Source organism: Coregonus clupeaformis, unplaced genomic scaffold (genome assembly GCF_020615455.1).
Source record: "Coregonus clupeaformis isolate EN_2021a unplaced genomic scaffold, ASM2061545v1 scaf1642, whole genome shotgun sequence".
Classification (NCBI taxonomy): domain Eukaryota; kingdom Metazoa; phylum Chordata; class Actinopteri; order Salmoniformes; family Salmonidae; genus Coregonus; species Coregonus clupeaformis.
In genome coordinates this window covers 65,777-79,388 of record NW_025535096.1, presented here as the reverse complement: position 1 = coordinate 79,388, position 13,612 = coordinate 65,777, and the positions used below count along the sequence as shown (strand labels likewise).

General features: G+C 40.7%; 1 pseudogene; it reads left to right on the top strand.

Annotated features, from left to right (window-relative positions):
* The first annotated feature begins 1,333 nt into the window (after positions 1-1,333).
* LOC123487317 lies at positions 1,334-12,477 on the top strand (annotated as a pseudogene).
* Positions 12,478-13,612: the final 1,135 nt, after the last annotated feature.

Sequence of the window (13,612 nt, the reverse complement as noted above, 5' to 3'; positions counted from 1 at the left end):
TGCATTGTTTTATTGTCTTTATTTTGACCCTGTCCTTGATCTTCACTCCAAATTCATAGTATTATGTGGTTATCTGAAGACAAAGGTTACAGCTAATAAATTTGTTATCTTGTTTCCACTCCTTCACACATTAACAGTATAACCACTACTCATCCTGATGGCATATGAATTTGCTTAGGCTATAGAACATTTTAAATTTTATTTTAAATTCCCTATACATTTTTGTGAGCTTTTGTAGTGTTTGTTGTATGTACTATTTGATATATATTTTGTATCAATTATATTTCCTTTTAATAAAATATTATTGAATAAAATAAACTGAATGTAATTTGTCCTTATGAATGAATGCCTGGTTTTGTATCGCCCATACAGACAGTGGAACCAGGTTGTCATGTTTGTGTTATATGCCGGTTCGAAACAACTGGGAACTCGGAAAACTCCGACTCAGTGCGTTCATGAAGAGAAAAACTAGCTCCGATCAGAAAAATATTGAACGTTCATCCAACTCGAATTCCAAGTCGGAAACTCGGGTGTCTTTCAGGAGCTCCGACCTAAAAAAATCATTGACGTCATGATTTGACCGTTTTTTTCAAAGTTCCCAGTTGTCTTGAAAGCACCAATAGACATAACCTATAAATTGTTTGTCATCATCAACATAATCATCAGCTAGCCTACAGGGAAAATACATAGGGAAGACGGGACTGTACATTTCCTCTTGTTCTTTATTGCCTCATTGTTCCTCAAGGTAGTAGGAGGCCGATGACATCACCGATTCCCATCAGATCGCGAATGCCCAACTCCTTGATGTTTGCACTTGTGTCTAAAAAACACAATTTTGCTCTAAAAGTTTGTTTGTAACTTAGTGTGTTACTTTACTGCATTTATACTTGACATATTGCTTTTCAACAGTAAAGTTCAATCACTCTGTAAAAGCTAAACTTCTGCGATGCAGATTGAATAGAACCTCGTTATAGTGGGAAGGGATTGAGGGGGAACAAATGCCTAAACGGTCTTGAACAAGTGATCATGTGGATAATAAATGTAAAGGCAGTTCCAGACCTATTGACATGCAGTAGGCTCACATTAAGATTCTATTTATATTTTCAAATAAAATGTTATTTCCCCTGCCCATGATAACTTCTGGAGAGTCCAGACATTTGAACAAACCTAGTGGCAAAAACCCATAAATCATAGGCTATGTGAGAACAAATTTGTAGACAGAGCATAGGTGCGCTGTAAACTTCCCCTCATTCCCACTCACTTGAAATACGGCGCAGCAGAGCAGCAGGGCAGTGCTGTGGTCTCCCTTCCCGATCTTTTGGGAAAATAAAAGATGGTATCACCTCTAACCTGTCTGCTGCTCCTCACATGCGTGATTCTACCTTTCCATGGAGCAGAGAAATTGAGAAAGGGACTTGACAGGAAGCGATGTTGAATACGAAAAGGTAAAAAACCTATCAAAATAGATTATTTTCGTAAAGCTGCACAGTCCTCAAACCGCCGAAAACTAGCGAATCCCATCCTGATTCATTTCACATTTAACCAATGTTTAAGCCTTTAATTGTTGCAATTTCTTTTCATTATTTCCCCTTTAAAATAAAACGTTTTTTTGGGGATGCTGGTTTTTGAGTGATTTTCAGTTCTATACCTACTACCATCATTTTGAATGGGTTATGGATGATCGGTGCCACGTTGACCAGTGGCCACTCGCAAATGTTCTTCCAATATTATATATAGCATATTGGGTATAACTGATGCAAAGTCAAGAAGTTGGCAAAGGTCCAGCATGCAGAAGAATAACAAAGACCCAGACAGAAGTCATGAGGGTTCTGGCTGGTTCATTGCTTCGTTCACTGGGCACAGACGTCTGTTCAACGTCTAGTTTTGATTGACATTTGCTGAGCTGTCAACTAACGTGAATTCAACAAAAAAATGGCACCATGTCATTTGATTTAGGTTAAAAGATGGGTGAAAAAAGACGAAATGCCCTTATGTTGATAACTTTTGCAAATCCAATTTCACGTTGATTCAACTCATCACATAGATTTTGGGGGGTTGAAATGACGTGGAAACGCTGTTTCAACTAGTTTTTGTTGCTTTGGTGTAGGCCTAGTGTATACATCTGACCAGCAGTATAGGACTGCATGGCAATAACTGAGTAATGTGATATGATGAACAGCATCTTGTTATTATCTGTCTAGTGTAATTGGAAACGATGCAGACAAACCAAACTGCAATTCAGAATCTCTGCTGAATCCGGATTCAAGATCCTCTTATTTGAACAACATGGTATTAATCTTTTCCAGAGCATATAGCTTTTTGTCAGCTACTGTACTGTGTATTTTGTATGTCTTTAGCAGCATGCTCTCACCCTGGCTTGAAGTCTGCTCACTGTTTGCTGAGAGTACATCACTTTTTTCTCTATATTTAGTCTTCTTCTTGTCCAGCGCCTGTGAACAGTTTTGATCTGTGTAAAACCTCGTTGAGTCGAAGCTAATGTATGGTGTGTTGGGGATTTCAATGTTGATCCATAGTTGCAATAACAGTCACTTTTTCTGTTATCACAGCAGTAGTATGTTTGTCTGTAAAGTATAAACACTGTGTTTACACAGTTGGCTACTGCAGTTTGTTCAGTACTGTTTCTGGATTAGTTAATAGGAAAGTCAGCTGTGTGGTTGAGCAGAACAGAGGTTCCTTTCATGGCTTTTCAATTCTCTCCAGAAACAAATCAAACCCTAATAAACGTCTGAGACATTCATTCTTCAACTGTGGGTCTTATAATGATGTTGGATCCAGTCCTGAATGGCTCAGTTGATAGAACATTGCGCTTGTAATGCCAGGGATTGTGAGTTGGAGTCCCGGGACCACCCATATGTAAAAAATGTAGCTGGATAAAAGTGTCTGCTAAATGGCATATATAGTAAGTAAAAGGAAGGATAATAACCACATTCAAATCTATGTATAGTCTCAGAGGTATTTACATATTGTTACTTATAGGCTACTGTATTATGTATCCCAAATCCCAAGCATGTGCTTAAGTGATTTTATAGAGAATACAATCTGTCATTTCAACAGCATGACCCTGGTACTCTTGTTTGGTAAGCTGAGGGACCCTGATACATCTACTTCCCAGTCAGAGTTGACTCTAGGTGGTTCCACCATAGTCACTTAATGGCAAAACCAGCACTAGGCCCGGTTTTCTGACAGCGATGGAACGTAGGCCTGCGAATGTTTTAATGATGCATCTTTCCTCACAAAGGCCGAAATGTAACATAAGCCCCAAAACACCATGCAGAGAGAACGGTTGCTAAGCGCATCGTTAAAGCGGCAAAGATACTCGATAGGATCGAAAGAAAGCAGCAGCTGCCTGATCGTTTTTTCCATACAAATCTTCCTTAACATTATAATTATTTCACAATACTGACGACGGATCAGTTCTAGAGTGATATTACCACCTATGGCTGCAAATATTAAGGTGGCTTATTGTAATGATAAAATTGCACTAAATCACAGATTTGGCACATCATTGTGCACATGTTAGGCTACACATCATATCATAAAATATGTTGAGACAAATTACACAGTTGCCTACAAGTAACAAAATAGAACTCAATGATTGAACATGAAAATGTATTTTAATGATTGAAATAGGCCTATAGCTTACTGTTTATATTTGAATGCGGTCATCTCTCATTTTAAAACATATTTTTATACTAGCTTGTTTGTATCAACTGCAAAGACATTGGCAACTTTGTATTTCTAGTATGCATGCATGACTGTAAGTCGCTTTGGATAAAAAAGCGTTCGCTAAATGGCATATTATTATTATTATTATTATTAACTTTATTCTCTGAGTTAATTATGCTCACAGAGACAGATGTGATTCTATGTTTAGCGGGAGATCTTCTGTGTATAAAGTTACGGAGGGCAAAAACGCATCTAACGACGCACTTAGCTGTTCTACGAGTGGTCTGAGGCAGGCGTTAGATTTCGAGCGCTTTCAAGTGCAACTTTAATAACGATGGTTTTGGGAAACAGTCGACATTAACGACGCTCCTACGAAGGTTCTAATGATGAACTTAGCCTTAAGATGATTTTGGGAACTGGGCCCAGGGCCTCAGGCCTGGTATGTTGCCTGGTATACCATTTGTGTCTCGACAATAGCTGGAATTTAAATACTGCAGTATTGTAATTCCGTAGCCTACCCCAATTTTATATTTGATTTGGCATTCCTGAAATGACTGTCTAAAAGATGTAATGATGAACAATATCAGCTTCAAGCAAGAACACGCCCGAAATAACCATTCATTGTAATATAAGCTGAAGTTGTCTTTGGTTTCTTTTTTTGTTATAGAAGACTCAGGCTTTGCACGGTACAGCTGCATGATTTTCTTAGCTGATTCTCAATGGTCACTAATGACCTACTTGAGCACTGGCTAATCCTTTCTTGTCCTTTTTATCCTTTGAGAATCTTCTGATCTGAGAACAAGGCTAAGTATGATTTATTCTGATACAATGTGCTTAACTAAGAGTATCACAAGTTTGTATGTTAAATATTGGTCTATAGCCTAGTACATCGTAGGACTGATTTCCTCCATTTACATCTTAAATTGTAGTTGCAGATTCACCAAGTATATCTATGAGAGTCTTGTGATAAGCAGTCATGTTGGAGAAGCATGGTTTCTCTCTCAGTGTGTGGTGGTTACTTTGGCCAGCCAGCCTGTCTGTAGCGTGTTTGAGTCATTGTGAGTAAGAGGGAGCATCCGTTTAAACAAAACAGAACTGGACATTAAATCAAGCTGGTCTGTCTGTCTGTCCGCCACTGGACTGGACCACAAACACTGGAGCACAGATTTACACTCTGGAATTCCTGATATCTACTCTATCTCTCATTCACTTCATTTCCCACACAAATGGCCCAGACATCTGACATCATCTTTTGCACTTTTTGTGATTGGGAGTCAAGTCCCCTTGGGCACAACCGGTTGAATCAACGCTGTTTCCAAATAATTGAAGAAAAAATCAATGTGATGATGTTACATCAATGTGGAAAACTGATTGCATTTGCAAAAAGTCATCAACGCAAAGGAGTTTCGAAATGTTTATATTTTTTTCACCCAACTTTAACCTAAACCCAATGACAAGTTGGCCATTTTTGTTGATTTCAGGTTGAATCTACAACTCAACCAATTGTAAATGAAAAACTAGACGCTTGAACTGACTTTGTATTTCCACCATTATCCATTACAGGTCTGGATGTCCATTGTAATGAACTGGACACATACATTTGATGTAGTCCATATGATGCTTAGATGACAAACCTGCATATTTTCAACCCTAGGTGGTATGTTATTAGTGTGGTTACTAGAACAGTCTGCTCCTCCCTCGTGTTCCCCATTATAACAGTGTCTCTCTCCTCCATCTCCTTCCTCTTCCCCTCCCTCTCATTCTCCAGTACAACAGCTGCCCTCAGGTCCGGCTGGCACCCCGGCAGGGAGGGCAATCCTGGCTCCTGGGTCATATCCCCTGGGGACCCTCTGGTATCCCAAGGCCATGGCATCAAGGGGGAGAAAGGAGAGGCAGAGTGAGGTGTTTGAGGAGCCCTGGAAACCCAACTACAAGCAGTGTGCCTGGAACTCACTCAACTATGGGATCTGACCTGGGCAAGATAGCTGGGTGTCTGGCAATGCTCACCAGACAGGATCTGGGGCACTGAGTAATATGGTTACATCAGCATTATTATTATATTGATCATCCATAATAAGGTTGATTGTGCTCCTTTAGAGAAAAGTATTAATATGTTATTTTAATTTGCTCTTAAGCCTGTGTACTAACAGTGTAATTAATAGTAACAACATTGTATTATTCACACTGAATTGAAATGAGACATGAATACAAAACATAAAACATTGAAGATGTGCTATCATTGGATGCTACTGTTAGGATTTCCTCTCCACCTCTTGTGTTCTGTAGGACTGTACATTCACCAAGCCGCGTTCAGACAGTGCCCTGCGTGTGCTCTTCAGCTGCCCCCTGAGGCTGAAGTGTAAGACAGCCTGCTGCCAGCGTTGGTACTTCACCTTCAACGGAGTTGGGAGTACAGACCTCTGCCCATCGAAGTTCATCATCTACCTAGACCAAGGCAGCCCTGAGCCCAACTCCACCATCAACATACACAGAACCTCATCTGGTAAGAAATTATACCATCAACATGCACAGCTTCCGTCCGGTAAGCGGAACGGAGCTGAACTGGAGCTAGTGTAGCTAGTGAGAGCCACTTGTTTGTGGTGATATTTTGCTTTTCAGGCACATCTCAAATGCGAAATCTATTTTAGCCTTGGAATTAGTAATAATATCTCTACTATTGCTGCTTGTTCTACTGTGAAGCAAGACATTTGGCATATGCATGCCCACTTCATGCTGTTTTTTTTCTTTCTGGTTGCCAAGTCTACCAGTGTAGAAAGACCAAAACAAAGCAATTGAAAGGCTCCTGCCTTGGCACATAAATGGTGTGTGGGTGTACAATGTAACTCAGGAAGTTGTCTTGTAAATGAACCTCAATGACCTTAGTATTTTTCAGAGTGACACTGCCATCTGCATGTCCCTACATTCACTGGACCTGCACCTGACTTGTAAGCAGACAAGAAAGTCCTAATAAGCTCTATTCAGGATACAGCCATCACAAGAATACAGGATGGACAACCCAAGGTACTTGAGTCTCACCTGTACAGTCCAGGTATCCCTCATGCCGGTAGATCTTCACCAGTGCATCTACCATCCCTTTATACTAAGTCTAGTGGATCAGTGTTATACTGCAGCACTGGCTTGTCTTAGTCACCCAGATAGGTTTAGTTAGTGATTGAATATTAATCGAGACGGAGGAAACAGAGACCACACAGACAGCTGGCAAAAGGCTAAAATATGAATTAAACCAAACTACAAGCTCTACTGCTTACACTACATGGAGCCTGTGAAGTATGGAGCTGGTGAAGACCTCATCTCATTAAGTTTTATTAAATCACATGATTACAGCAGCTAAGGCCTTTCTTTCCTTTTTCCATTGTCTGTCAGTGATGGCAGGCATTAGTTTAACATGATTAGGCTAGGGTCAATCAAATCAGACCTGCACACACAGAAAATTTGCAAGTTCAAAAAATTGACCAATAACTGTATACATATGTACTTTTGCCTAAGCCAGAGGGAGTCAAATATTTTGTTCCAACTAGTCAGTCACACGCCTGATTCAACTAATCAAAGTCTGGATCAGCATAAAGAGAGACTGGGTGATATGTTTATTTAGATGTGTAATGTTAACTGTTTGATCAAACAGTGTTGACTCCTCGGGTTGTGGAGATTGACCAAACACCCACCAGTGTGTGGGTCCCTGGGGTTCTAGACAGAGGCAGTACTAACCTGCTTGGGCGGCTGACAGCAGGTGTTCAGCACCAGTTCAGACTGACGGCCTTCCTTAGTGTACTGATGGCATTGTAACTGTGGGTTAATACAGACAGAACAGAAAATTCATTGAATACCTCAACAGACAAACCCGACGCTACCATTGCTATTTAAAAGGGTTAGAGTAATAATGTAGAAATATTATCAACAGTCATGTTAAGTGATGTCTATAGTTGATTGATAGACGAGGGTTTCAACCAATGCAGGAACCCACCTTGCAATTTTGGAGTGGTTTTTTAAACGTGAAAATATCATTTTATGAATATCACATAAGTGCTGTACTACCGTGGATAAAATGTTTATGTCTCAAGGCCCAGAATGAAGGAAGATAGAGGCTTCACAAGCCCATGCCAACTGAAGTGTATAGTGCAATGATTTGAAGTCTACAGGAACAGTTACATGCTAACTGTTTCTTGGCCCATCCAATTTTGGGCGATAAATGGCTTCATTGCCAAAATCTCAAACTACAATTTTCATTATTTTTACATTTTACATTTTAGTCATTTAGCAGACGCTTTCTTGTATCTCAAAGTTACTTACAGTTAGTGAGTGTGACACATTACTTTACACCACCTGGGAATCGAACCCACAACCTGGCGCCAGGCGCCATGCACTACCAACTGAGCTGTCCGGCCTAGGGAGGAGATGATTGTTACCACAGGAAAGAAGAGGATCGAGCACGCCCCCATTCTCATCGAATGGGGCTGTGGTGGAGCAGGTTGAGAGTTTGAGTTCTTCTGTCCAGCATCACCAACAAACTACTGGCATCCATAAAACACAAAGACAGGTCTGAAGAGGGCACGACAAAACCTATTCCCAAGAGACTTGAAAGATTGTATGTGTCCTCAGATCCCAAAAGGTTCTGTGCTGCAAATTCATCGAGAGCATCCTGACTGGTTGCATCACTGCCTGGTATGGCAACTGCTTGGCTCTCCAACCCCAATCACTTCAATTAACTGGTGCCTCTGTGATTACTGACTGGGTACTGGTACTCCTCTGTGAGAGAGTCTCGCCACGCTTTACTGCTGCCTTTTCATTATTTATTAGCTTTATTTTGTAAATTGTATATTGGCTGTGATTTTTTGTTTTATTCTTCCTTTAAACTGCATTGTTGGTTAATAAGTAAGCATTTCACTGTAAGGTCTACACTCGTTGTATTCGCACATGTGACAAATAACATTTGATTTGATTTGAAATTACAGTCATTGGAGCTAATTACAGGGCTTTTCTGTATAGAAAATTTTTATGGCTATGGTAAATTTCTAGGACAGAAAACCTGTTTCAGTGTCAACTTAAACAACCAAAACCAGATAGAAAGCATGCAGAAAGATGATTGAACTATATACAAAAATGGGCATTCAGGCCCATGCCTACTTACCTTTGTTATATTCATATAGGAAATACAGCATTGAAGCCATGGCCAAATGCATAGAATTGCTGAAAATTAGCTAAAAAACTGCAGAATTGTTTCCCATTCATGCCAAACTGTATAGAATTGCTGGAAATTAGCTTGTAACAGCAACATTTTCTGTCACTCAATAGATAAATCTGTAGAGTTGCAGAAAATGTGTTTTACAACAGCAAAATTCTCTACGCAGCCGAGATACTGTACTTCTAGCTAGTCATAAGAGTTTACACTCCCTCTCCAGTTCGGAACTAAAAAACAGGCCGAACCGTTTACCAAATCTATTCATTTTCAATGTCGATTACTCCTACTTGCCTTTACCATTCACCTGATGATAAGACAATACTTTTTAACCCTATATACTATTGAAATTCCAATAAATGTCTGGCACGCATGCATGCTGTCATGTCATCCAGCGTCATATTGTAAAGATATTATCTCAGAGAAAGTAGAATGGTTTCACTTCTTCGGTTATACTTACATAGGAAGTAGAGGCCCCATGATGCCCAGCACCCAAGATGTTTGGGGTGACCTTGGTAGAGTCCTCTGACCTCCTGCTGCCACACATTTTTCAAACAATGGATAACGCCATTATATTTAGGTCTCAGGTCCAGTCCATCGCTCAATGCAGGAAAATAACAAGGCAGGGGAAAACATACACTGTCAGAGTCATGTCGCATAACATCAACTGTCCATTCAAGTTCCAAACAGGTAGCTAGCTACTCCTATGCTATTACCATGTGCCGATTGCATAATTTGCAGGTTCCTAATCTTACACCTGTCAAAGTGCAGAAATTAGTTGAAGGCTGCCAGTCCTTTTTAGGCTGGACAAATAAACACCTTTTGTAGCTACTGTAAGAGCTTTAGACACACATTGACATACATACAACTCACTCTGCAAACCTGATTTACCAGCTGAGGGTGTGGCAGCACCAATATTAATAACACCCTCCACCGAGTCCTGCAACCAAATTCTATTTCGATGGCTGTGATCATGGATACGTCCAGTTATGGAGAAAGGGTGCCACGCAGGTCCTGTTTTAGTGTGTTGCCCTTGACGAAGCAGTGATCATGTTTACCTAAAAATGGTCGTGAATTTAGCCAGAATTAAGTTAACGTCAGCTACTTGATTATTCAGATCCGTATTCAACAGAACGCGCACGGTATCACCCGTTAAAATATAATCCCAGAATCCAAAAGGCACATACTTGAAGTAACTACATCATATTTTAAGACGTTTTAGTGACCTACGTTTGAAGCCATGCGGCACAAGCCACATCCTATCCGGCAACGAGACCCTTCCAATGACTCCGCTGATCGAAGCGATATGCCGAGTTCAAAACAACTGGATCTGGGAACTCGGAAATCGCAGACCGACTTCAATGCGTTCATGACAACTGGGAACTCGGAAAACGAGCACTGACTGTGAAACTTTGAAACTCCTTCCACCCGGGAACTCGGCCCCATCATTTGATGCTGTTTTTTTCCTAGTTCCCAGTTGTCTTGAACGCACCAAAAGCACCAATACTAGGAAATGTGACGCAATTTGGAGGACTTTATCATCCCACAATGCAACAGTAAAAGGTAATACCCTTGACCACCATGGCAGTTTCCAGGAGACAGATTTGCAAAAACCGCAGCGTATGTTGGTGAAGCTGGTGTTTACGTCGGTGAACCAAAATTGTAAACACAATGAGTTGCTTATGGACGGGTAATGTAAGTCCTGATATGTTACTTCAATAACTTTGCATGCATAGAAAACTATCATTAGCATATCCTAGCTCTTGTGTTACTCCCACTTTAGGATAGCTAATGTTACCACCTCTGGTGCTACCAACTAGCCTGTTAGCTAATAGATGTCTCAGGCATTTCGGCCATGGCAAACGTTAGCTAGTTCCTTGCTCACTGACGTTTCCTCCCAAAGAGCCTCTAGTCTAGTGAAGCTTCAAGTCATTTCCTTTCTGTCTGAAAGACTACACCAAGTCAGTGTCTCTGAAAGTTTGAGAATATGTCCAGTTGAATATATTGTAGAAAGTGGCAATGCAAAAGGTTACAGAGTGTAGGTAATTTAAGCAGTAGCAAGCTAGAGAGAGGTTTTCTGTGCTAGTGTTTTCACTCATCCCCTGTAGTTAGAGCCTTATATGGATGAGAAGTTCATCTCTCGTGCATTTGCCACCATGGGAGAGTCAGTGGTGGGTGAGAATCATCCGGAAACAAAAATGAACTGGTAAGACAGAGGAACATTATGCTACTGCACAAGAAGGGTTAAGATTATGGAGCAGACAGTTTTTTGTCTTTGGGGATGTCTAGTAGCTACTGTATATTACTATCACTATTCACCAACAGAAGAAATTGCACAACCACAACGTACACGCATACGTATGTGTTTTGTACCTTCTCCACCTTGTGTAGGGGGTGCGTCAGGCTATTGCTTTGTTGAGTTGAAGTGATTAAAGCCACTGCTGAGCGGTGTCTCAGGAAAGCACTGGAGCGGAGCCACACCGGCACAGTGCCACCACACACACACATCCCCAATGATTCCAAATTTTTTCCCAATTCAAACCGACCCATAGCCCTACCCTATCTCAGGCACTCTGAGAGGATTGGACATGTATAGGCATATGGTGAACTCTGATACAACGTATTAACTTTACGAGATAAAACATGCCCGGAATAATCCATTCTGAACAACAAAACACTCTCTTCTCTACAGCCAAAGAGGTTCAAACTAAACCGTTACATAATGAAGACAAGGCAGAGAAACAGGTACGAACTGCATGCCACTGAATGCACTGTCCAGGGATTAACAGAGCCTCCTCTATACAGTAGGGAAGGAAGGTGTAGATGAAGGAAGACACTTTTACTCCATTCGTTTGGTATGTTCAAGTTGTTCTCTCCAATCATGGATGTAGGAAACATCCTGTGTTAATCAAAAATTTTCATTATTCATTATTAATAGCATATAGATTTTTTATAAATATTATGTTTATTCATAGTGTTTTCTGTCAAAAACCAGGGATAAGTACCAGACAGGTCTAATCAGGCGTACTGTACAACAACAACCAGTACTACCAACAGTACCCTGACCACTGCCCAACTGGGGCTATGACCCAGAACACAGGCAGCTACGGAGGTTATGAACTACAACCACTATGACTATAGCAACTATATGTGTGTGTCCCAAGTACACACACCGTGGCTGCTCTTTAATTATACATCAGTTGTACCCATTCTAATGACCACTGAATATGTGATATTAGAGGTATGGCATATTATGGTATGGCTGTTGTGAGTAAAGACCTGTCTCTTTGTTTTAGCGTGGGAGACTGAAGATGATGATTTGAGGTGAGTGTCTGTTTTTCATTTCCTCTAGCTTCATGATACAAAACAGCAGCTGAAGACATTTGACACTATTTGACATAAATGTATTGAACCCAGGCCTGGAGTATGAGCCTACAAACTGTCCAGTCTGACTGATCTTATGGTCCAAAAGGTGCTTCCCCTTTGTCTGTGTGCCTGACTGTGTGATCTTACTGTGTGCCTTGTGTGTGCATCCTGCAGACCCCATGGCACTGGATGTGGTTAAATATGCCAACAGGCAGTGGCTGGCGGAGTGAGAGTGAGGAGCCAAAGGATGCCCTCAGACTGCCACCAGCCTGCCCTGGAGCCTCCTGGTCCTATTACTGCCAGCTGCACCATCCAAGGCACAGAAGCTAGTAGACTCCTTGGGAAGTCGACAGATAGCAACAGTCGGACTTCCAACCTCTCGATGTGGATTAGTTTTGGAACAGCTTCCAGTGTGAAGGTTCAAAGGGTAAAGGCATCTCAGTCCTGCCTGCCAAGAGTAGGGGCTGGTCTTCAGTGTCTCAGATTTTTGCAATGGGCAAGCTATGCTGTAATAGATCAGCAGTGGGGACAAGATCTTGCGTGGACTGTGTGAACCCAGCTCTCCAGTGACTGAAAGGATGCCCCCCATGTTTGGAATTGAATTATTATTTTTATTACCCACTCCCAACTCATTTCTTTTTAAGTTAAGGCAATTGGTTTGAATTCCACCTGCCCAACGAACAGGCCGTGTTTCGGGTGCTTGATGTCTTTGTAATCATATCTTCAAGGATCATGCTGCTAGTATTGGCCTCTCTGTCTTTCCCTCCCTCACATAGCTTCCTTTTTCATATTTATTGTCCACACTGGAAAATAGAATAAGATTGAAATATAATCCCTATTCAACCTATTGATTATCTATTTGTGGGTCACTTGCTTCAATTGTGGAGTGGAAGATCGTGTAGCAGGTGTTTTAAACCTTTCTCCTCCATGTTATAATCTGAAAGCTGTGGTACAGGTAAATGTTGATTCTGCTTTGTGTAAATATCTCACAACAGAAGAAAATGTGGAGGTGTGTGTTCATTCTCAATTCAACTGTAACACTTTATAATAATTTACATGAATAATACATTATAAATCGCTTCATAAATTATAAACATTTTTTCTATATAATGAAATACTTAAAATAGGGTTATGAATGCTTATTCATGAGAGTTATTATAAAGTGTAACTGTTTCATCAATGTCAAATGGAATGTCCTGTTTAGCAGGATATGATGGTATTCTTTAAGGTTAGTCTACAGGTTTCAATTTACATTACTGTAGAAATACAGTACTGTGATCATTTGGTTCAGTGTTAATAGCTCCAAGACCACATGCCGACTGGCAGCAAGAATATCAGTATCTACAAGCTCACATCACCAGTGTT